Source organism: Rhinopithecus roxellana, chromosome 11 (genome assembly GCF_007565055.1).
Source record: "Rhinopithecus roxellana isolate Shanxi Qingling chromosome 11, ASM756505v1, whole genome shotgun sequence".
NCBI lineage: Eukaryota > Metazoa > Chordata > Mammalia > Primates > Cercopithecidae > Rhinopithecus > Rhinopithecus roxellana.
In genome coordinates this window covers 114,132,624-114,155,037 of record NC_044559.1, presented here as the reverse complement: position 1 = coordinate 114,155,037, position 22,414 = coordinate 114,132,624, and the positions used below count along the sequence as shown (strand labels likewise).

At 42.9% G+C, this 22,414-nt stretch overlaps 1 protein-coding gene across 9 annotated transcripts in view; it reads left to right on the top strand.

Annotated features, from left to right (window-relative positions):
- Nucleotides 1-22,414, top strand: part of FAM107B (family with sequence similarity 107 member B) — a 265,481-nt gene that overhangs the window by 200,036 nt on the left and 43,031 nt on the right. For 3 of the 9 annotated variants that reach the window (XM_010365961.2, XM_030940497.1, XM_030940498.1), the window contains one exon: nucleotides 2,835-2,985. The exons of 4 other annotated variants lie outside the window; for them this stretch is intronic. The gene's annotated coding sequence lies outside the window, so the exon portion shown is untranslated. Of the gene's footprint in view, nucleotides 1-2,834; nucleotides 2,986-9,309; nucleotides 9,448-9,552; nucleotides 9,755-22,414 lie in introns of those variants that run through there. 2 more of the 9 variants (XM_030940501.1, XM_010365959.2) reach the window with 2 other exon arrangements.

Here is a 22,414-nt window from a genome sequence, read left to right as displayed (position 1 = left end):
GGATGAGGCTGTGACAGGGATGGCTCCGAATGAACGTCTTTTAGGCCAGTTGATTTTTCCACTGCATTCGGTGGACTGGAACTCTGAGACTTGAATCAACTGCTTCTTGAATTGTGGAATGCATCTGAAGCTGAGCCTGACCCGGGTTCCAGTCGCTTCCCTCCTGGCACCCTGCCGCAGCCACATTGGCTTCTTTGCTATTTTCCCTGAGCAGCGACTCACGTGCTTGCCCAGGGCCTCTTGGTTTCTCCGGACGCCTCTCTGGAAAGCTTGCACCAGATGCACTGCAGAGGCCTCCAGGCCACCCTTTATAAATGCGGCGTCTGACCCGCGGCGCTCTCTTACTCAGCTCTGTTATTTTTCTTCCGAGCACTGCACCAGACCAATTACAGATCTGTGCGTGCCCATTTACAAATTGCCTGTTCTCCTCCTCCCCAGGCCCGGCAGCTAGAACCTACATTCCATAGGCTTTGGGTTTTGTACTTGCTGTTTCCAGCAGCAGATTTACTTTAGTTCTTGCTCTGATTTGCTGTAACTTCAGGAGCATTCAGCCTGGTGAGACTGCTTATTGAACTTACCAAAGCAACAGAGTAAGAGTTCTGGAGGTTTTAATTTTTTAATCACTGTGCTCTCAATAAGCCAACAGAAGGAAATGATCTCTGGGAAGAATATTCTGCTGAATACATTAAGTTCCATCTTGGTATGAAGTTAGGATCCTGGGAGGCCAAGTGTGAGGATTCCGCTAGCATTTTGTTTCAGTGAATTAAAATGATTTAAAGACTAGTGAATTAAAGGCGAGGCATAATCCTGTGCCTTTGGCCCTCAACAGTTTTTTTTTTTTTTTTTAAATAAAAAACAGCCATGTGTTCAGTGTGCTTTTATCTGGCATGAATGAATAAAGGCTTTTATCCATGCTGTAGTGCATTGTTCCTTGTGTAACATTCCATGTGGAAAACTTCTTTTAGACAATCATGTCATGATTTTTTTTCTTTTCCTTGAGAAAATGGATACTTATTTTTTTTTTTCTAAGAATGTATAGTATGTAAGTTTTCATTTTTGGTCCTGGCCCCCAGGAAGCTCAAATCCATAATACAGAGATCTGGAAATTCTATTAGCCCTTGTGTTATAACACTCGCTGTTTCTTTTGTAGGGTGGCCTTGACTTTTTTTTTTTTTTTTTTCCAGACGGATTCTTGCTCTGTCACTCAGGCTGGAGTGCAGTGGCACACAATCTCGGCTCACTGCAAGCTCCACCTCCCGGGTTCATGCCATTCTCCTGCTTCAGCCTCTCAAGTAGCTGGGATTACAGGCATCCACCACCATGCCTGGCTAATTTTTTTTTGTATTTTTAGTAGAGACGGGGTTTCACCGTGTTAGCCAGGATGGTCTTGATCTCCTGACCTTGTGATCCGCCCATCTTGGCCTCCCAAAGTGCTGGTATTACAGGTGTAAGCCACTGCACCTGGCCTGGCTTTCTAATACTATTTTATTTACCTAGTTGGATGTATGACTTTTTTTTTTTTTAAGACGGAGTCTTGCTATAACGCCCGTGCTGGAGTGCAGTGGCGTGATCCCAGCTCACTGCAACCTCTGCTTCCTGGGTTCAAGCGATTCTCCAGCTTCACCCTCCCAAGTAGCCTGGAGTACAGGTGCCTGCCATCATGCCTGGCTAATTTTTGTATTTTTAGTAGAGACGGGGTTTCACCATATTGGCCAGGCTGGTCTCGAACTCCTGATCTCAAGTGATCTGTCCACCTCAGCCTCCCAAATGCTGGGATTACAGGCGTGAGACATGTATGACTTTTAACACACTCCAAATCTTCTTTGGAAGGAGCTAGTGAATGACAGAACAGTTTTATCCTCTTCTTATCTCCTAATGTGGGGTATTGAGTAACCAACTTGGTTTTGAAATTCTGTTGCTCTTGCGTGCTTTTACTTGGGTGATGCAACAAACGGAAATTTCTGGATTTACTTAAGTAGAATTTCCATTTCTTTGCTTGATAAAGCCCAGGGTTGCAGTTTTAGGGAAGTTGCCAGCTGGGTAGAGAGGTAGGAACCGTTTTGAGATGACCTTCTCACTGGTTTCCTCTGTTTATTCTAATTGTGAAATTTTCGTTAACTTTGCAATAGAGGCTTTAAATATGCACTGCTTTACAGCAACCAGGTAACTGGCTTCTGAAGATTGAAATACGGTTTCTTCAGCATTGCTGTTTCCAAAGGAGTTCAGTTTGTTTTCATTCACAGACTCAGTGCCTTCCTCTGTTCAGGGAATTCTACTCGTTGATATGGGTGCTTCCAAATGATGCTTAGCTGGCTGACCCTTCTTTGGATAAGCTAACATTTTAAGAAATTAATTTTCACAATTGGTATGTCAAATTGGTAATTATTTCAGAAGCAAATTAAGATAATATCTTAGAAAATCAATTTATGGACTTGAGCTGAGTGCTTCTTACAATGAATGGGTTTTTTCTAGGTGTTTGTCACCGGGGATTTTCCTGAGAAGCTTGTATATATTAATAGAAAAGGAGTGTACCTTTTTTTTTTTCTTCATTATAATTTTGGTAAAGTCTTACAGTGAAATGTGAATAAGGCTGTCATTTTCAGTCTGCGTTTGAACGAAAACGTGCTGTACTTTTTGGAGACTCTGATTGAGTAATCAGTACTTGGGGTAGTGATAAACCGCAGGTGAGCTAACTTGCAGCATTCTTTAGATTAGAATTTGATTGTCATTGTTCCCAACAATGATTTGCCAGGCATGATAAGCATACTATTCTGCCCCATTCTTCCTTGTTCTAATCTCTTCTTAAATACTTCTGTTTTTCTTTTGCCGAACAGGAATTCCCGAGTAAATGATTCTTTCTTGTGACCGAGGGTGCAATTGATGAGGTCTTCTTGCCTTCTGAATGACCAGTAGCTGCTTCCGGACTCCATAAAATATGTCGCAAATGAAGACTGCTATCACTCACTCTATAAACAGGACCAGAAAGTGAGCAATTTGGCAAGATCCCCTCTCTCAGCAAGTCTGATGGGTTTCTTTTCTTCCCCCAGTGAAGACTTGTCATATTTATAAGCCAGTGGTGTTATTTCAGAATCTCCAAGGGAAATGTGCATTCGTGATAGGGAAGCAACTTGTTTATTCTAGACTTTTCTTCACTGTATTTCTAACGTTGAGGAAATTACTCAAAGAAGTTTGGCAGAGTGAAGACAGATGAGTGAGACTGGATTAAGTTTGTGGAATGTATTAATTCAGCTCATGTTTGTTCAGCTCCACGTGAAGGATCCAGCATCCAGGGCACAGATAAGTGCAGGATGTTCGCCCTCAGGGAACTTCCCTATCATTAGGGAGGCTGGAACCTGCTTGCAATGAACAGAAATGTTAGCGTAGTTGCTCATTCTGCTTGAAAGCGGAGCCATTACCATTTCATTTAATGAACTTTTCCAAATGGAAAGAAAGCTTTGTACCTGGACGTACTGGCTCTGGATGTAAAGGTTGAGAGCCCGTGAAGCCCTTATTTAAACATGAAAATGGTGTCAGCTTTAGGACTAAGTTCCGTTGGGAAGAACTGGGGGAAGGGAGCCATTTTTAGGTGGCATTAGCCATACCACCTTTAATAATAAACTTCATGTAATTCAATGTATTTCCTGGCTGACTACAGTTACAGAAATATTAACTGTCCAAAAATGTTTATTTTAAAGGGGAACGACTTCAGTATTGGAGAACGCACAGAAAACTAGATTGTAAATAAATACTTTTGTTCACGTTGGGGGTTAAAAACATTGGGTCTGCTTCATCATGGTTATTAATGTGGACCTGTGTTGTTACGTTATAAGCAGAGATTTGGAGTTCTGAGTTTCAAGGCTTGGCACTTGGAAATGAGCTGAGATTAGCGTTAGACAGTAAGGCCTCTCCTGCCATCTTGGGAGCTGAAATCCTACGATCTCAACCTGAAAATCAGGGGCTAACACTCTCATATTGATCTGTATACCTTTGGAAATCCAGTTTTTAAAAAGAAACAATTTTGAAAACTAGCACGTTTCTTTTTTTATTTCTTTGTACTATGAAAGTTTACATATGTAGCTATAAAAGGCAAACATAAGCTCGCTTTTGTAAAGATTCATGTGAAGCTGTTTTCTTTCTGTGAATGGAGGAGTTTGACAGAGAAACACCTTTGTAAGCACACATGGAGAATACGTTATTAGAACATGATTCTTTCTCCATTGGGCCCCATGAGGCCAAGCAGAAAAATTCAGCAATAAAATGCAAATGTGAGCATGCTTTCTTTAAGATGTATCATAAACTGTTTTCTGTCAGGGAATGGAAGGATTTGACAGAGAAACACCTTTGTAAGTTACACGTTGAGAATATGCAATTAGAATATTTTCTCAGTTGGGCCCTGTGAGGCAAGGAGGCATATCCAACCATAAAACGCATTTGCATGTTTTCTGTAAGGTTTCATCATACGCACTGTTCTGTCAGTGAATGGAAGTGTTTGAATAGAGAAACTTCCTTGTAAGCATACATTGACAACATGAAGAAACAATTATTGATCAAAAAAAGTCATGCATTATTATATATTTTTTTCCGGTCTGCTTGAAATCAGTATTTCTGTTTTCTCATCGTATTTAATAGAGGCACATTGCTGATCCCAAATACTCTGGGAAGATTTAATCTAATAAAATACCCCTTCTCTATTCAGGGATCTGATCATTTCTGTTCTTACTAGGTTTTCATGGTATTCTCAACTTTTCTAACAAAATAGTTTTTGAGCATTGCGATCTTCTTTCATTTTGTGGTAAATATCTTTGTTCCTGTTTTATAGATAGAAAAAAAAATAAGGTACAAAGATGTATTTGCACTGTTAGGATTCTAATGCCACAGAATGCTACCGTAAATGTTTCTTTCCAATTGTGATAGTTTTACCAACATCACATAGGACAGAAAGCCATAATTTTGTGAGCGTTTTCCCATTGTTCACTGCTTTCTAACTCAGTGGCTTTTTGTGGTGGTGGTGGTTTTTGAGACGTAGTCTCGCACTGTCGCCCAGGCTGAAGTGCAATGGCGCGATCTCTGCTCACTGCAACCTCCGCCTCCCGGGTTCAAACGATTCGCTTGCCTCAGCCTTCGAGTAGCTGGGATTACAGGCGCCCACAACCACACCCAGCTAATTTTTGTATTTTTAGTAGAGATGGGGGTTTCACCATGTTTGCCAGGCTGGTCTCGAACTCTTGACCTCGCGATCTGCCCGCCTCGGCCTCCCAAAGTGCTGGGGTTACAGTTGTGAGCCACTGCGCCTGGCCAACTTTAGTGGCATTTTAAAAAATCGTGGTGAAATATGCATAACAAGGTAAACAATTTTAACCACATTGTTGTGCAGCCATCTCCACCATCCATCTCTAGAACTTTTTCATCATCCCAAACCAAAACTTGGTACCCATAATACAATTCCTTCCCATTCCCTTCTCTTCCCAGCCCCTGGGAAGCAGCATTCTACTTTCTGTGAGTTTGACTCTTCCAGGGAGCTCATATAAATGGAATCATAAAGTACTTGTCTTTTTGTGACTGGCTTATTTCACTTAGCGTGATGTCTTCAAGGTTTGTCCATGTGGTAGCGTGTGTGACAATTTCCTTCCTTTTTAAGGCTGAAAAATGCCTAATATCTGTCTTGTATGGATAGACCACTTTGCTTATTCATTTATCCCTTGCTGAATCTGACTCAGTGTTTTTATACTGAGGGTGACAGCCCGCATTTTAAAACATAAAGTAGATTAGGAAATGTGTGCCCATATGAGGTATTCGTATTGTTTTATGAGCCCGTGCACACATGTGTCTGTCTGCATCGTGATGTAAAATGTTTTTTTTCCGGTTGTCAGTGGCTGTCAGAAAAGTTTGGAAGCTGTACCCTAAAGATCCTTTAGATGTTAGATTTCCCTGGGCCCCTGTGCCTGCGTGAGCTCGTTTGTGACATGTATGGTGTTCCCTTGGTGTCCAGGCCATCACACAGTGCTTTTTCTTGGCTGTGTTTGTATTGCTCTCCATTGAAAAGCTTCTTGGCTGGGCACAGTGGCTCACACCTGTAATCTCAGCACTCTCAGAGGTTGAGGCGGGCAGATCACTTGAAGTCAGGAGTTCGAGACCAGCCTGGCCAACATGGTGAAATGCCTTCTCTACTAAAAATACAAAAATTAGCTGGTGTCGTGGCACGAGCTTGTAATCCTAGTTACTCAGGAGGCTGAGGCAGGAGAATCGCTTGAACCTGGGAGGTGGAGGCTGCAGTCAACCAAGAGTGCACCACTACACTCCAGCCCGGGCGACAGAGCGAGACTCTATCTCAAAAAAAGAAAAAAAAATTTCTTTAGCATGTGATCCCTAATACAGGGAAGTACAAGCTACTTAAACTAGAAATTCTAAAAAATATGCCACCTGCTTTATTCAGTGCAGGAAGCTCAGCGCCTTTAGTGCTTATTATTGATTCATACAGATAACTTAGTTTTATGAGCTACTTTCTCACCGGTCAGCAAAGTCAGTGTTCTCATTAAAGGTCAGTATGAAAGACTGTTAATGAAGGAGGTCATATTTCTTTTCCTGGTGTGTTCTCCAATGGGGCGCACTGTAGCCTAGAGTAATATGATTTTTGGAATAAACAGGCCTGGATTCAATCATCCTGTTATTTGCTAGCTGTGGCCCATTATATACGAATTAGGAAGAGATTTCACCATCTTCATACAGAATTTATAGGGCCATATATGACTTGTGTCGGGGGTGGAGACGCTTTGGGGAAAAGTGTGATGTAATGTTATTAAAAATCAAGTAATTTTATTTCCTACCCTTCATGCTAACAGTATAATTTCATAATTCTTTTTCTAGGAGTTGACTAAAATATACTAATAATCTGTGAGAGGTCTGCGTGCCAAGCCTTTTCTCAGTCTCTCCTGTCTTGGCCAGTTGTGGTCCATTGGATAAAAACAGTATGTCTGGCCTGCTAGTCTGATTGGCTGCCGAGAGGTGGACAGTTGTGATCAGCTACAACGGCTTTGTTCTGAGACTTGGGTGACAGCGGAAACTCCTAGTTGGCAGGAACTCTGCAAATGTAGGTGAGGGCCGTGGTTTCCAAATGTTGTTTGCCCAGGACACTTTTGTACCGGTCTGCAAAATGTCCTACAGAAGATCCTTCTTAACAATGTGTAGGTTAAAACAACAAAACCAGGGTTCAGCTTTGAGATATTGGATAAATTATATCTACCATGCGTACATATTGTGAAGTCTCAGGGTACAGAATGTAAAGAGTAACAGTTCACTCTTACAGATTCAGTTGGGAATAACTGTGTCAGAATGCCTGAGGAAATTACCACCTTGATCTATTTATTAAATACTAATTCGATATTTTTTCTGACGGTGGCATGCATATTCCGTAGTGTTTGTGTATTGAACCAAATCCTGTTCTTACTGGACTGATATTTTGCATTTTTTTATAAGCAGAGGGAAGCTGAACCCCTAAGTATCTAACGTGGTCTTGTGGCATTTCATGTTGAGAGCACCAAAATATTTCCTGTGTCATGGGAAGGATGGATAATGAGAGAAGGAGCAGAAAGAGCAGATGAACTCCTGGGCCCTAGTTTGTTTGTTTCCTTCCTTCCCTCCTTCCCTCCTTCCCTCCTTCCCTCCTTCCCTCCTTCCCTCCTTCCCTCCTTCCCTCCTTCCCTCCTTCCTTCCTTCCTTCCTTCCTTCCTCAATGATCATTTGGAAGGAATCCAAGTGAATCAAGTGTGAGTCGAACAGCGTTGTTTATAGACACTGTTGTAGTCTGTTCTGTGCTGCTGTAATGGAATACCACAGACAAAGACAAGGAACTTACTTACTTGTTTATTTATTTTGAGATGGAGTTGCCCAGGCTGGAGTGCAGTGGTGTGATCTTGGCCTACTGCAACCTCTGCCTCTGGGGTCCACGTGATTCTCCTGCCTCTACCTCCCGAGTAGCCAGGACTACAGGCATGTTCCACCATGCCATCCTAATTTTTTTTTTTTTTTTGTATTTTTAATAGAGATGGGGTTTCACCATGTTGTTTGTCTAGGCTGGTCTTGAATTCCTGACCTCAAGTGATCCTCCTGCCTTGGCCTCCCAAAGTGCTGGGATTATAGGCGTGAACCACCACACCCAGCCAAAAATGTGTTTCTTATAGTTCTGGAGGCTGGGAAGTCCAAGGTCGAGGGCCTGCATCTGGCAAGGGCCTTCTTGCTGCATCATCCCATGGTGGAAGGTGGAAGGGCAAGAGAGGAAGGGGGGCCGAACTCTTCCATTTTATAAGCCACTTCCATGATAACAGCATTAATCCATTCATGAGTGGAGCCCTCATGGCCTCAACACTGTTGCGTTGAACTTTGGGGGACAGAGTCAAACCATAGCAGTTTTCAGAGCTTTCCACTGAGCCTGTTTCTTTCCACAGTGCACTGACTGAGCAGGGCTGCGGCACTGGGATGTAGCTGGTGTCTGCCATGCACTGGGCTTGGTGCAGGAGTTGAAATGTACTTGTGGGCCAGATGTCACCAAATGGGCATCTGTATGTGCCTCTGCAATGGTAATTCCATACTTATTGCTTTGAAATATATTTGCTATTTCCTAATAATTTAGTAATAACAATCTAGAACTGGAAAGAAACTCCTTGTTTTTTTGAGGGGATGATCCTTCAGCCCGGAGGTCATGCAGATATAGTTGGGCAGAATTGGGACTGGAACTCAAGTCCCTTCTGCTTGTAATTTTTTTCCACTCATATATATGTATATATGTGTATATATGTATATATACACATATGTGTATGTACACATACACATATATACATATACATACATACATGTATATATGCATATGTGTGTATATATGCTTATATACACCCACTCTAATATATAAATATATAAAGATATATAAATATATATGTAGATATATATATATATATATATATTTTAAAGAGACGTGGTCTCTCTGTCACCCAGGTTGGAATGCAGTGGCTATTCACAGATGTGATCATAGTGCACTACAGCCTCAAAATCCTGGGTGCAAGTGATCCTCTGGAATAGCTAGGACCACAGGTGCACACCACTGCACCTGTCTTCTGCTGTATTAAACACAGCCCTTCCTTACAGAAAATTCTCAGCACATTTTATAAAGTGGGCTATGATGCCATGAATCCCAGCCTCAGGAGGGCCGTTCTGATTAGTCTGAGGCCCCCATGCTGTAGGTGTTGTGTTGATGCTCTAAGAAGTGCGAGAACTTGGCCTCCTCCAGTTGGAGGTTGACTCACGCATGCTTCCTGCAGTCAGGTTGTGTGAGTGTCGGAATGGGGATGGTAGGGCTGGAGAGGTCTTGCGTGCACATTTGCTTAAAGTAGAGGAGCCGATTTTTTACGTACAAGTACATTTTACCAGTGCCGCCAGCAAGATCCCTTGGTCTGGAAGGTCAGTAACTGGTACCAGAGTTGGTACGGTTTGTTTTTCATTGTTTGCTCTGGCTTCTGTGCCGGATGAGGTCATTCAGTTGCACACAGTTCCTGCTTTCAGAAGTTGCTAGAGTGTTTCTCTTTGAACTTGAACTGTGGGCTCTTTTGATATATCCAGAAAGAGAGCTCTTTAGGGAATGGTTAATTCTTGTTTTGGGTGCTCTTCTTCACCGCTCTAAGGAACTACCACAGTCAGAAGGTACATTCTTACTGCAATCTTTTTATTTGCTACCTTGGACTTGAGGAGCCTGCCGATATCTACCGAGGTGAGGTTAGGTCAGTCTCTATAACCGTTTGTCACTTAGGCCTTGATGGGTGACAGGGATGGGGATGACTTCCTGGGCTAACTCTTCTCTTGCTAAATGATGATTTTTCACCACCTTAAATACTCATGATTGAAACATAAACAAGAAAATAGATATCTGAGGTGAGAATAAACACTGGGACCTTTCTGGGGCTGTTGAATAATGTAGTCCTTCTCTAGAAAATGTTGTGTGAACTTAGACTTGTTAACAGAACAGCCGACCTATATGAGACTAAATAAAAATTATCTGTTGTTGTAGTGGGCGGTGTTGAACAGTGTGTCTTTGCCAGGAAGAGAGCTTTGGAATAGGCTGTGTGTCTTATGCAGTTGTGAACTATTTTTTTTTTTCTAAAATTTCTTCATATGCCAACCGTGTCTGTCAAACTCTGGATGAGTCACCCTTTACTTAGCTTTTCAAGAAACCTTTTTGGATTCACTAACTTTTATCTGCAGGATTTTATCCATGGTCTATTAAGTGTCTAGGATCCTGATAATTATGCATTTTCTCTGAAGATATCTATTTCCAGTAAAGTTTGACTATCTAGTGAAGATTGTAGGCCTGATCAATATATTTGAAGTACTGGTTATGGTCTGAATGTGTGTGTCACCCCCAAAATGCATATGTTGAAATTTGAACCCCTTATGGTTTTAGGAGGAGGGGCCTTGGGGAGCTGATTAGGTCATGAGGGCAGAGCCCCTGAGAATGGGATTAGTGCTTCCAGGAGAAGAGACAGGAGAGCTTTTTTCTCACTCTCTCTGCTGTCTACCATGTGAGGACACAGCCAGAAGGTGACTGTGTGCCAGTCAGGAAGGGAGCCCTCACCAGACACCTGATCTGCCAGCACCTTGATCCTGCACTCCCCAGCCTCTAGAATTGTGAGAAATAGACAAGTGTTGTTTAAGGCCCCCAGCCTATGACAGCTTGTTATAGCAGCCTAAGCTGAGACGTATTTGATTTTAGCAAAATAGCTCTTGATTTGAAAGCCTTCTGCTCATTGCCTTCACCTCCTCCCTTGTAGTTGTGGACATATATATATATATATATATATATATATAAATGAACACGTGACCACAACAAAACACTGATATGTGCTGAGTTTAATTTACTTCTTTTTTCTTTTCTTTTTTTTTTTTTTGAGATGGAGCCTCACTCTGTCATCCAGGCTGGAGTGCAGTGGCACGATCTTAGCCCACTGCAACCTCTGCCTCCCGGGTTCAAGTGATTCTCCTGCCTCAGCCTCCCAAATAGCTGGGATTGTAGGAACCCACCACCACGCCTAGCTAATTTTTGTATTTTTAGTAGAGATGAGGTTTCACCATGTTAGCCAGGCTGGTCTTGAACTCCTGACCTCAAGCGATCTGCCCACCTTGGCCTCCCAAAGTGCTAGGGTTATAGGCATCAGCCACTGTACCCAGCCTTTAATTTGCTTCTTATTCCTTGGTTAGGATTAGGGAGAGAATGTCTTGGGTGACCACTGTGGAAATAGCATTTCCAGTCACTGTCGGTACCTGTCTAAGGAGATTTAAACGCTTGCCTTCCTCTTGGGCAGTCATTCTCACAGTGGCTATGGCTTGTCTTGCTACATACACTGTGTAACCACCCTGCCCTGCTGGGCCTTGGTGTACACAGACTGGGTAAAAATATTGGGTAAAAATCTAATGTTGACCTAGACAAACAGGTCATTCACACACACACACACACACACACACACACACCCACCCACCCACCCCACATTTTTTTGGTAGGTGTGTTTTCAATGTCATTTCATTTCAGAAAAAATATGGGCTACCCTTATATTAACATAGGACACTTATTTACCTTGTATGCATTCACATTTATTTATATACAGTTTTTTTTCTGTAGCAATGATAAATGCTATCCAAAGTAATATTGGCTTAACATTTGGGTGCTTTAATTTATAAAAGCATTCCCTTTCTATGGCTCATGACAGTGATTTATAAATGTATGTTTATTGGTAGCTCTGTTTTAGAAAAGGGTCTGAGTTGCTGGGTGTTTCTGCCCTAGTTTCTGGTTTCCGGGAACCTCTGGGCTCGCCCAGCCTGCCTGGTTGGTTGTTGGCTGAGGCTGGGCAAGGTTCTTGAAACTGTGGACACCTGTGAGGCTCTCTGCCCGTCTCAGTAGGCGCGAGAGTCCCATATCTTGTTTGGGGAAGCACCGTCTTGCATTGAGGAGGACGAAGGGAAGAGAGAACTTGATTATGTCAGAGAAGAGACAGAGGAACCTTGGTTTCCCTCAAGGTCTCAAGTCTGGAGTACCTGTCACTGCTGCTGACCTGTGAGCTGACTGTGTGGGGGCTCCACACCTCCAGTCCTGGCCTATTTCCATCTTCCCCAAAACTTTAGAGGAAGGGTACACTGAACAGAAGTACCTGTGTTGTTCTTGAGTTGAGGGATTTTTTTCTGCTATATTTTTTTCTAAATGATGCTAAAGTTTTTGCTGGAACAATATGTTGAGTCTGTCTAGCTTCCTGAGGACTTAGATCACCAGATGTTATGATCTTAACGTAACACATGTGTGCACGCATGCATGCACACATACACACACACGTGCACAATGCAAACTGCAGCTCACCACAACACAACATGTACTCTCCCCTTCCTTCCATGGGGATAGGATAACTCGAATCTTCCTTCTGATTTTATTGTCAAGAAATATTTTCTGCACTCTCTATTGCTGTATCGGTTATTGGCAGTTATATCTGCAAACCCATGAGGGTTTTCTGGATTCAGATAACAAACACACATCATTTGTGGAATATGAGGAATTTAAGGAGACTCGAGGGTGGGCAAAGATTTGAATAAACATCAGAACGAGGATGATGATTCATGAAACAAACCTGAGAATTGAGTTCCAAGAGCAACGAACTTTTCGATGAGAACCAAAAAATTCATTCTGTAGCTCAGAAAATTCCTAACTTCATTTCTTCAGATAAACATGTCATTATACCAAATAGCAATCTCAGTGTGTTAAAATCCACCTATGTACTGTGTCCCACAGACATCGTCAGACGCCAGCTCCCCTGGAGTTGCCATTTATTATGTTGCCGATGATTCTGGGATTTAGGATCCCACCCTCATGCCCTGCCCCTCCTGCTCCTTCCAGGCTCCTGGGACTGCTCTTTGCCTCCGCCTTCGACCCCACCCCACCTCCGTTCCTTCCAGCCTCTTCCACCAAGTGCTGTGCTCCTGCCTTGGAATCAGCCAGCTCCCCTGCTGCCTCCTTCCTCAGTATCTTCACCTCCTGGTCTAACCTGGGGATCAGCCAGCCTTCCCCAGTATCTTCACCTCCTGATCTAACCCTGAGATCAGCCAGCCTCTGCTTCCAGTATCTTCACCTCCTGTTCTAACCCTGGGATCATCAGCCAGCCTCCTCCTACCCGAGTATCTTCACCTCCTGATCTAACCCTCAGATCAGCCAGCCTCCTCCAGTATCTTCACCTCCTGGTCTAACCCTGGGATCAGCCAGCCTTCTCCTACCTGAATATCTTCATCTCCTGGTCTAACCCTGGGATCATCAGCCAGCCTCCTCCTCCCCCAGTATCTTCACCTCCTGGTCTAACTGAGAACTGCTCTCCAAGTTCACTGCTGCCTCGGCTCCCTTGGGAATGGGAGTGCACCTTCCCCACCCGGTGTGTGCCATGGGATCTGGAGGCAGGGCTCAGGTTTCTGCCCTCATGGCCACTTTTGGGTCATGACCCTTCCCCCCCCTGCTTCTTTAAGCCTTGTCTCAGTCGTATTCTGTCCTCTACCCTCAGTTCTAGCATTTCCTGGTCATAACTCCTCTTTTGTTCATTGAAAGTTTTGGCCCCTGGCTCGCAGTCAGGTCAGTATTTGTTAAAGCTCACCGGGGACACCATGGCAGCTGGAGCTGAGTGACCAGCAGCCTGATTTGCCTGAGAATGGAGTGGCGACTGGAGCTTTATGGGATGGGGATGTTCAGTCTGAGGACTAAGGAGTTTCACAGGACACAGGACTTTCACTGCTCAAACTAGGAGGAGGAGGTTACCCTAGAAAGGCACTGTTAATACCAGAAACCGCTTCTGAGCTGAAATCCAGAGATCCTACTCACCAGAAGCTTCTGTCCTTCAGCTCCACTGACAGATTACCATAAGAACATCAGATTTTTCCCATTCCATGTCCCTTTCCAACCCCTCTGCTCCTGCTGGACTTTGCCTCTGCTTTTGAATTCCAGCATTTCAGCGATGTGCTTGTCAACACACTGGAATCCCTTCCTTCACTGTCCTAAAGGATTGGGCGGCCCACCCATGCCTGTCCCTGGACTTCTGAGTTCTGCCAGAGAAAGTTACGCAGTTGCATCTCTGTGATCCTGATCTCTGCCTCACCAGGGCCTCAACACTGCCTGGAAATCACATTTTCCTCCTCAACCCTCTTCCTCTCCATAATGACTTTTCCAACCTCCTCCACATTTCTTAAATCTCTAGGTTCATACTCAGCCCATCGCTCCTCCTCTCATTTCACTCTCAGCAGATGATCTTTCCACAGTTCACGGGACAGTTGTGCGAAGGCCATTCTCTGACTTTCCCACTGCCCCTTTTGCAAATCCGCCTGCTCCTGGACCTGTACTTTTCTCATTTTTCTGTTTGTAGTGAAAGAGGAATCCTGTTCTCTAGAAATCCATTTCTGCACCACCATTCTCTCCAACCTCCGGTTTAAACCTCTCTCCTGGTATTTCCTTCTCGTTAGCATTTACAAGTGCTCAGGTCTCTCCTATCTTAAGACAAAAACAGAACCCAAGCCCTTGATGGAACTCTTCTCTTTCTGCGACCACTTTCTCTCCCCTTCTCTTGATTAAATGTTTTGAGAGCATGTTCTACTTTCTGCCTTGTACTATTACCTACTGCTACATAGCAAGTGATTGTGCACACTCAGTATCATAAACAACCTGTGTTGGTTCCCTCACCAGTTCCGTGGGTCAGGAGCCCGGGCACAGCCTAGCTGGTTTCTGTGCTTCAGGCTCTCACCAGCCTCCTGTCCATGTGGGCGCCAGGTCTGTGGTCTCATCAGGCTCACCTGAGGAAGAGTGTTTCCAGGCTTCCTCAGGTCATGGGCAGAATTCATTTCCCTGCAGTTGTGGGACATGGGCCACCTGCAGTTCCATGCCACATGGGTCCTTACTTCCTTACAGCTGGCAAGGGTGGAAGATTGCAGCATGATGGCATCACAGGAGTGACATCTCATCACCTTTGCCATCTTCTGTTGTTAGAAGCAGGTGAGAAGTGAACAGTAGGAGGAGAGGAATGTGGGATCACCTTAAAGTCACTCTGATACCTACTTATTTTTTCATTTCCTTTTCACTCCTCAATCCACTAGATTCTGTTTTTTATCTCTGCTACTTTAGTGAAACTGATACCAGAGGGTCAAGATTGGCTGCAAAATTTTCTGGGTCCAGTGCAAAGTGAAAATACAGGGTTCTTTGTTCAAAAATTAAGAATTTCAAGATGGTAGCAGCAAAGCACTAAAGGAAGCATGGGGCCCCTCAGGCATAGGGGCTGTGAAGGTCCCATGCCCACGAAGCCAGCGCTGCAGAGAGGCCTTATGTCCGCCCTGCTGCGAGTTCCACAGGGCCCTTCGGTTGTGTCCTGCTTGGCCTCTCAGCAGCCTTTGCTAGCTGGGATTTACCACTGTGGAGCGCGTCCTCGTCTGTGAAACATCTCCCTGCCCTCCGAGTGCCTGAGACGCCCTCCCCTGGGTTTCCTTCTCCCTCTCGATTATCCCCTTCAGCTTCCTTTGCAGCCTCCTCTTCCTCTCCCCACCCCTTTATATTTGGGTATTTTGAGGACACTTTTGCCACCCTGCTGAGGAATATCAGCAGTTTCAGCCGCTTCGTTTGTTGTAGGATTTTGGCTCTCACATCTACATATCCAGCCCTTACCTAACTTGTGAGCTCAAGCACCTACGTCAGGGCATCCTTCATAGGCTTGCATGCTTTGCAGGTATCTAAAATGCAGTGAGTCTCTAACAGATTGCCTTGTTTTCTCTGATCCATTGACCTGGTTCTTCCTCAGTGTCCTCTATTTCAGCACTTGGCCTCACTCATTACCCGGGGAGTCTGGGTTTGTATCTGTGCCCTAACCCCAGGCTTGAGCCCCATCTTTCTTCTTCTGGCCCATCTTGTGCTCCAAGCCCACGTGCCTATGTCCGTCGAGGGTTCTCCCTTGGACTGCATTTCATCACATGCTCTCCCTGGACTTCCATGGTCTGTTCTCATGGTGACCCCGGCTTCCTCTGTTAAAACCCAGCACACTTCATTGCTACTCTTTTGTCAAATGCCTGCTTCCCCCAGTAGAAAATAAGCTGTGATAAGTAAGTCCATGAGGCAGAGAGTTCTACTGCTTTATCCTCAGTGTCAAGACATATGCCTGGCACATGCTATACACTCAATAAATATGTGTTTTAATGAAAAAGTTTGTTTTAATTTTCAGCCCAATTTTTAAAAGAAGTAAATTGATTTTTTTAGAGACAGGGTCTTGCTGTGTTGCCCAGGCTGGTCTTGAACTCTTGGGCTCAAGTGATCCTCCTGCCTCAGACTTCCAAGTAGCTGGGATTACAGACGTGAGCCACCATGCCCAGCCCAGGTTTTCAAGTGTGACCATTTTGTTGTTTTAGGACGAAAGTGTAGAAAATACTATATATGGAAGAATAGGACAATGGTATAGTAGGATTCTTGTTCTTGAGATATTAGAAATATCTGTACAGTTATAATAGTTTTGGGCCTTTCAGTTGTATTGTTACTGATTAGAAAGTAAACTTGTAACAGGAAATATATGGGTGTTTTCTTATATCTGTTGAGATCTGGGCACTAACAGGTGGAAGGAAACTGGTGCCATTTGCCCTACAGAATTCACAGAATTAACTTGTGCAGTTCGGGTGGGAGGAAGTAAAAATAGGTGATGATTAACCATGGAGATAAGTGTATTTCATATACTGCTATCTGAATCAGTTTGCCCTTACCACAGCAAAAATAGTTTGATAATATTTTATCTTACTTTTTTTTTTTTTTTGAACAAATAAGTAGTGAGGTAGTCGTGGCGAGAGATCTGCATCTCCGATTCTTGGGGGCGCTGTTTCCTCACAAGCCTGCAGTATCTGTTTTAAAAAGTATTTTGATATAGAATGGTGAAATGGATCAAGTATTTGGGGGCCTCATTATTCAGAGACTAAACGTGGCCGGAAGAGGAAGAATTCTACCCAAGGAAGCTGCCGCTGATCTGCTCAACGTCTCGGAGCAGTCTCTTTTTAAGCAGAAGTCAGTAACAAGCAAACACAATGTCAGTGGATTTATTTATCTGTTAAACTCTTTATTCTGTTACCTACTGGGTCTCAATCTTTTTGACCTCAGGACCTCTTTACACTGTTTTAAAAAGTATTCGAGAATCTTAAAGAACTTTTTTTTGTTTCTATTGATATTTTACTATGTTAAAAATTAAAACTGAGAAATTTTAAAATATTTTAAAAAATTTTAAAAATATTTATAATTATTTTTTATAATTTATATATTAAATATATATTTAATATAAATATTAATTTATAAATATTAAAAATATTTATAAATATTTATAAAATATTTAACAAATTAAAACTGAGAAATTTTAAAATTTTAAAACTGAGAAAATTTAAAAATAACAAACATAATAATAAACCTGTTACATACTAATAAAAAGGCCATTTATAATGAAGAATAACCTTCCTAAAACAAAAAAGGTATGAGATGAATGTTTGACATTGTTTTATTTATTTATATCTCTTTAGTGATTTTTAAAAGTGAAAACCAAAAAAAAATTTAGTGAGAAGAGCGACATTATTTTCCATTTTTGTGAATCTGTTTCATAACCAGCTTTGATAGAAAATAGCTGGGTTCTCATATCTGCTTCTGTAATCCATCTGTCGGGATAGGTTGTTTTAGGGGTTATATATGCAGAAAATCTAGTTTCACTCAGTTACATCATTGGGAAAGGTCACAGAATTGAAATAACCTTTTCAAATAATTACGGACATTCTTCCTTGATATCACACCAAAACCTGACAAGTGGTAGTGTCTGAAAGGTTAGTTACAGTATTCTGAAACCATAGCAATGATCTTTCCTATTCTGTTACATTAAAATTAATTTGTCTATCTTGTATTTTGAATAGGACAATAGAGGAATAGTTAAGTCAGCTATAATACATTCATGTAATGGCAGATTTTGCAACCATATATTGAAAAAGTTATTACAGGTGAAATGCTTACAAACGTAATAAACTATCTATTTAATATCCCAAGTTTGCTAAAAAATGAAAACGTGTATTTGTATTAATTGAATGGAAATGTATCAAAATACAAATATTTTAAATGATGCATTCATGGGGGAAATTTTCTTTATACTTTTCTTTATTTTCCAAATTTTGTGTGATCAACACATTGCTTTTAAAATCAGAAGAAAAAAATAAGTATTTTTTTGTTATGAGAGAAATGTCTGTTTAAACTGTTTCCCTCATCTGTAGGTTGCCTTCTATGTGTAAAACCCCAGCATTTCCAGTTTGAGTGGTAACAAAGATCTGTTTTCCTCCTCAAGTTTTTATTTATTTAACAGACTATTGTAACCTTTCTGTGGCTGTTATTAAGCTTCGCAGTTTTTCCGCTTTATTTCAGTAGCAATTCATCGATTGAATAGAGAAGCTTTGACTTGTTCAAAAAAGTTGCATAAATTAAACTTTCACATATAGCAGACACATAATTTGCTTTTTCTCATTTCTGTTATAGCTCAGGCAAGCTCTGTTTCTTATCTAAGTGAAATGGCCAAAGGATATCTTGTCCTACAGGGATAATAGAGCTACTCTCATGGTTGAGAAATAACATGGAAATTAGCATGCAATCAACTTCTGAGTTATTGTGTCTAAACTGTTTGCCAATGGTGTGAGTGTCACAGTTTTATGGCTGGAAGTTCAAGTGGCTTCAAAAATGCAAAGGGCAGCTCACCTCTGGGGATTAGTTCCCTCCTTACTCCTGGACTTAGAAAGGATGTTTGCAGCTAGTAATGTGGCTGACGTGATATTGTCGTAAAGGATTGCTACGTCCAGACTTTTGTCTTCTGTGGACAGGACTCCAAATTTGATGATCTTCTGTTTTCCTGCAAGTAGAGGATTTCATCATGTTTGTATTTCTTTGTCTTACATTTCTTATGATATAATTGGTTATTAAGATGTCTACAGAAGCTGCAAAGCACCCACAAAGCAGGAAATTAGCAACTCTGCCTCTACCACTTGTAGTGAAGCTTGAAGACGTTATCACTTTGACTTTTCCAGCTGAATGTATAGTTCTGTGGCTTTAGTTAAATGTGTCAGTGACTCTCAGGGTTTAGAATCTCTCCCAAGACTGTTTAGGAAGGTGCATCACTACACTTTGAAGTATAGAGTGTGATGGAAAACTACTTAATTACATATTCTAATATTGTTTTAGATTAAAAGACCATTCTGTCCTCTGCTTAAAACAATTGAGGATATTATATTTGAGAGCATCCCTACTGGTTAACATCATCATTACATTTGAAAATGTTCGAATCAGTAAGTATGAGTTGAACTTTTTGGAGTAGAAAATGCACTCTAAGGCCGGGCATGGTGGCTCATGCCTGTAATCCTACCACTTTAGGAGGCCAAGGCAGGTGGATCACTTGAGGACAGGAGTTTGAGACCAGCCTGGCCAACATGGTGCAACCCTGTCTCTACTAAAAATACAAAAAATGAGCTGGGTGTGATGGCACATGCCTGTAGTCCCAGCTACTGGAGAGACTGAGGGAGGAGAATTCCTTGAACCCAGGAGACGGAGGTTGCAGTAAGCCAAGGTCATGCCACTGCACTCCAGCCTGGGTGACAGAGCGAGACTCTGTCTCAAAAAAAAAAAAAAAAAAGAAAAGAAAAGAAAATACACTCTAAGTATACTTAGTGGTTTATTCTTTTTTATTGTTGAAACCACTATTTACGTTTATTTCTTTCTTTTATGTATTAGACTGGACTAGGAAAGGTTTGCAAATTTAAATAAGGAATGAGGAGTGTTATTATTATTATTGTATTGCCCTGACCACAAACTGCGGGGCCTCTCGCCCTTGCCCCCCTGTGGTTTTGAGGGCAGGAAGCCTTACCATAACCCGGTTCCTGACCATGCCGCCTCCCTGCCACTTTCCTGGTCAGCCCTCTTCACTGTTCCTACCTGCCCCAGGCCTCTGTGTTTGCTGCTCAGTCTGCCCGAAGCTCTTCCCCTTGGTAGCCTTTGGCTCCGTCCCTCACTTCCTTCAGGTGTCTGCTGTCTTCTCAGCATGGTGTTTCATGAATATCCACAATAGTGCAGCCTCTGCCACTCCGTTGCCTTACCTGTATTTCCCCGCATGGCACTTTGCATGGCCTGATATTGTATTTCCCTCGGTTTGTCAGTTGGCTGCCTGCGCCTGAATGCAGGCTCCAAGAGGGCAGCGGCTTTGTGTCCTTTGCTGCTAGGCCCGTGTTGTTGTGAACAGTGCCTTACACTTAACAGACACAGACTAAATACTTGATGAATTAATGGGAGGATGAATTCACCAGATTCCCTCTTGTGGGTGACTCTACCCAAGATGGCATTTACTCTCCAGGTGTCCTGCTCCCTTCTAAAGACAGAGAATGATGGCTGGTATCATTGTATAGCTTGACCCAGTGGCACACCCTGTGCCTGACACCCAGTTGACAGATGTGTAGGGAACAAAATTACAACGGGATGGCCACACAGTTGGCTGTTTATACTCATTGCTGCCAGCTGTCTCCCAGAACAGTCATCTGCTCCTTAGGGGGAGAAACAGGGACATGAAAAGCCCAGGAAGGTTGTCAGGAAGCAATTTTGAACTTCTAATGTGTAAACATGGGGGCTTTGGCATCCTTTGAACCATTTTGATGATAGGAATGGAGGTGGTAGGAGCCACCCTGATTAAGATCTTGTGGAGAATAAACTGGCGCGCCATTTACACAGGCTGAATCAATGTTGCTGGCAGCTGTGATTTTAATCCATGCGCCTAAAACAGTGTCCCCATACCTGTCTCTTGCTGAGGCCCCTGTCGCAGGTGAGTCATACCTGACTCCTCATCTTTCCATTGACCACTCATTCCACCTCTTCAGCCCCATTTCCCACCCTTACCTAGTGAGTCCTCCTTGACTCAGGCTGGTTCCTCCATTGTTTCTGCCACCTACAGGCCGGCAGTGCTCCTTGAATACCCTGTGGTGTCATCGCTGACTCGAGCCTCTGGGGCTTTCCCGCTCTGACAGCTCTGTGTTTCCTATTGGTTCGTATAGCTTGCTTCTGAATTAGCATGTGATATTAGGTGGCACTCATATGTTGTGTATCTTGGTTTAGTTTTTACAGAAAGATGAAAGACTCTTCAAAGGGATCTTGGAGTTGTTCTTGTACATCTTTTATTATCTCCTAAGCCTTTGATGGGCGCTTGTTCCAATTGGGAAAGAAAGAAAAGACAATAAATAAATAAATAAATAAAAATAAACCATCCAGAATGCAGATGGGACAAACCGTTGGTCTTAGAGCACGGTGGTCACTCAGGCTGAGAGTGTGGGGTACATAAGGGCCCCTGGACTAAAACTGTTTGATGGTCTGGATCGGGCTAGTGAGTAGAACAATGGGTTGTAGAGTGCCTGGCACGCAGGTTGCAATGAGATTGGGGAAGCAAGGGTTGTGCATTTGTTAATGCAGAGATTGTATGAAAATGGAAAGAATTAGGAGGAGGAGGTTGAGGTTTATACTAGTATGATTCTCTCCACATTTAGAGAAGGCTCTTACAGTTCCTTTAATCCAATACTACACAGAAAAGTCCTCTGAGAACTGAGTGAGAAGCCGCAGGCTTATAGGACTGAAGTTCCGTGCTGAAATTGCTTAGGGGATCCTTTTCAGTTGCCCCCTCCTTTTTTTTTTTTTTTTTTTTTTTTTTTTTTTTTTTAGGAGAACAGGGGGATTTAAATCTCCCTGGTATGGTTTCCATTAGAATGGAAGCTCTTTGGCAGGTCTGCCAGGACCGTTCATCACCGTGTCCCTGGTACTCAGACCTCAGTGCTGGCAAAGCTGCGCTCATGAAAGCTGGCTGCGCGGGTGGGTGGCTGGCTCACTCGCTTGGTCCTGGAGATGGGGGAGAAGAGTCGGGTCCACCAAATGGTTCTTGCAGTTCTCCCCAGCCTGCCCTCTGGACATGGTTGTGTTGTGGCACAGGCCATGTTGTACTTGTGGCTCATCTTGATCGATTCTCCTTCTCTGCTCCCTGTGCTGGAGCTAGACACCAGTTTTTTTTTTTTTTTGAAGTTTCACAGGTGATTTTGATGGGTGAGCCGGGGTTGAAAGCCACAGCTGGACTGCGTTGGAAGGGAAGTGGAGGTCAGCTTAGGCCAGCTGGTTCACATGGAAATCAACAAAGCCAGCTTGGCTTTGAAGGATGCATAATTCTGTTACTCTTTGTTGGACCCACACAACTCAGCAGTTGAAGTTGTTTTTTTTTTTTCTTCTGTGTTTTCATCTCCTAATTTGGGCTTGCCTTCACATAGAGCTTTCGGAAACAAATAAGAATTCAAGCTCATCAGGCAC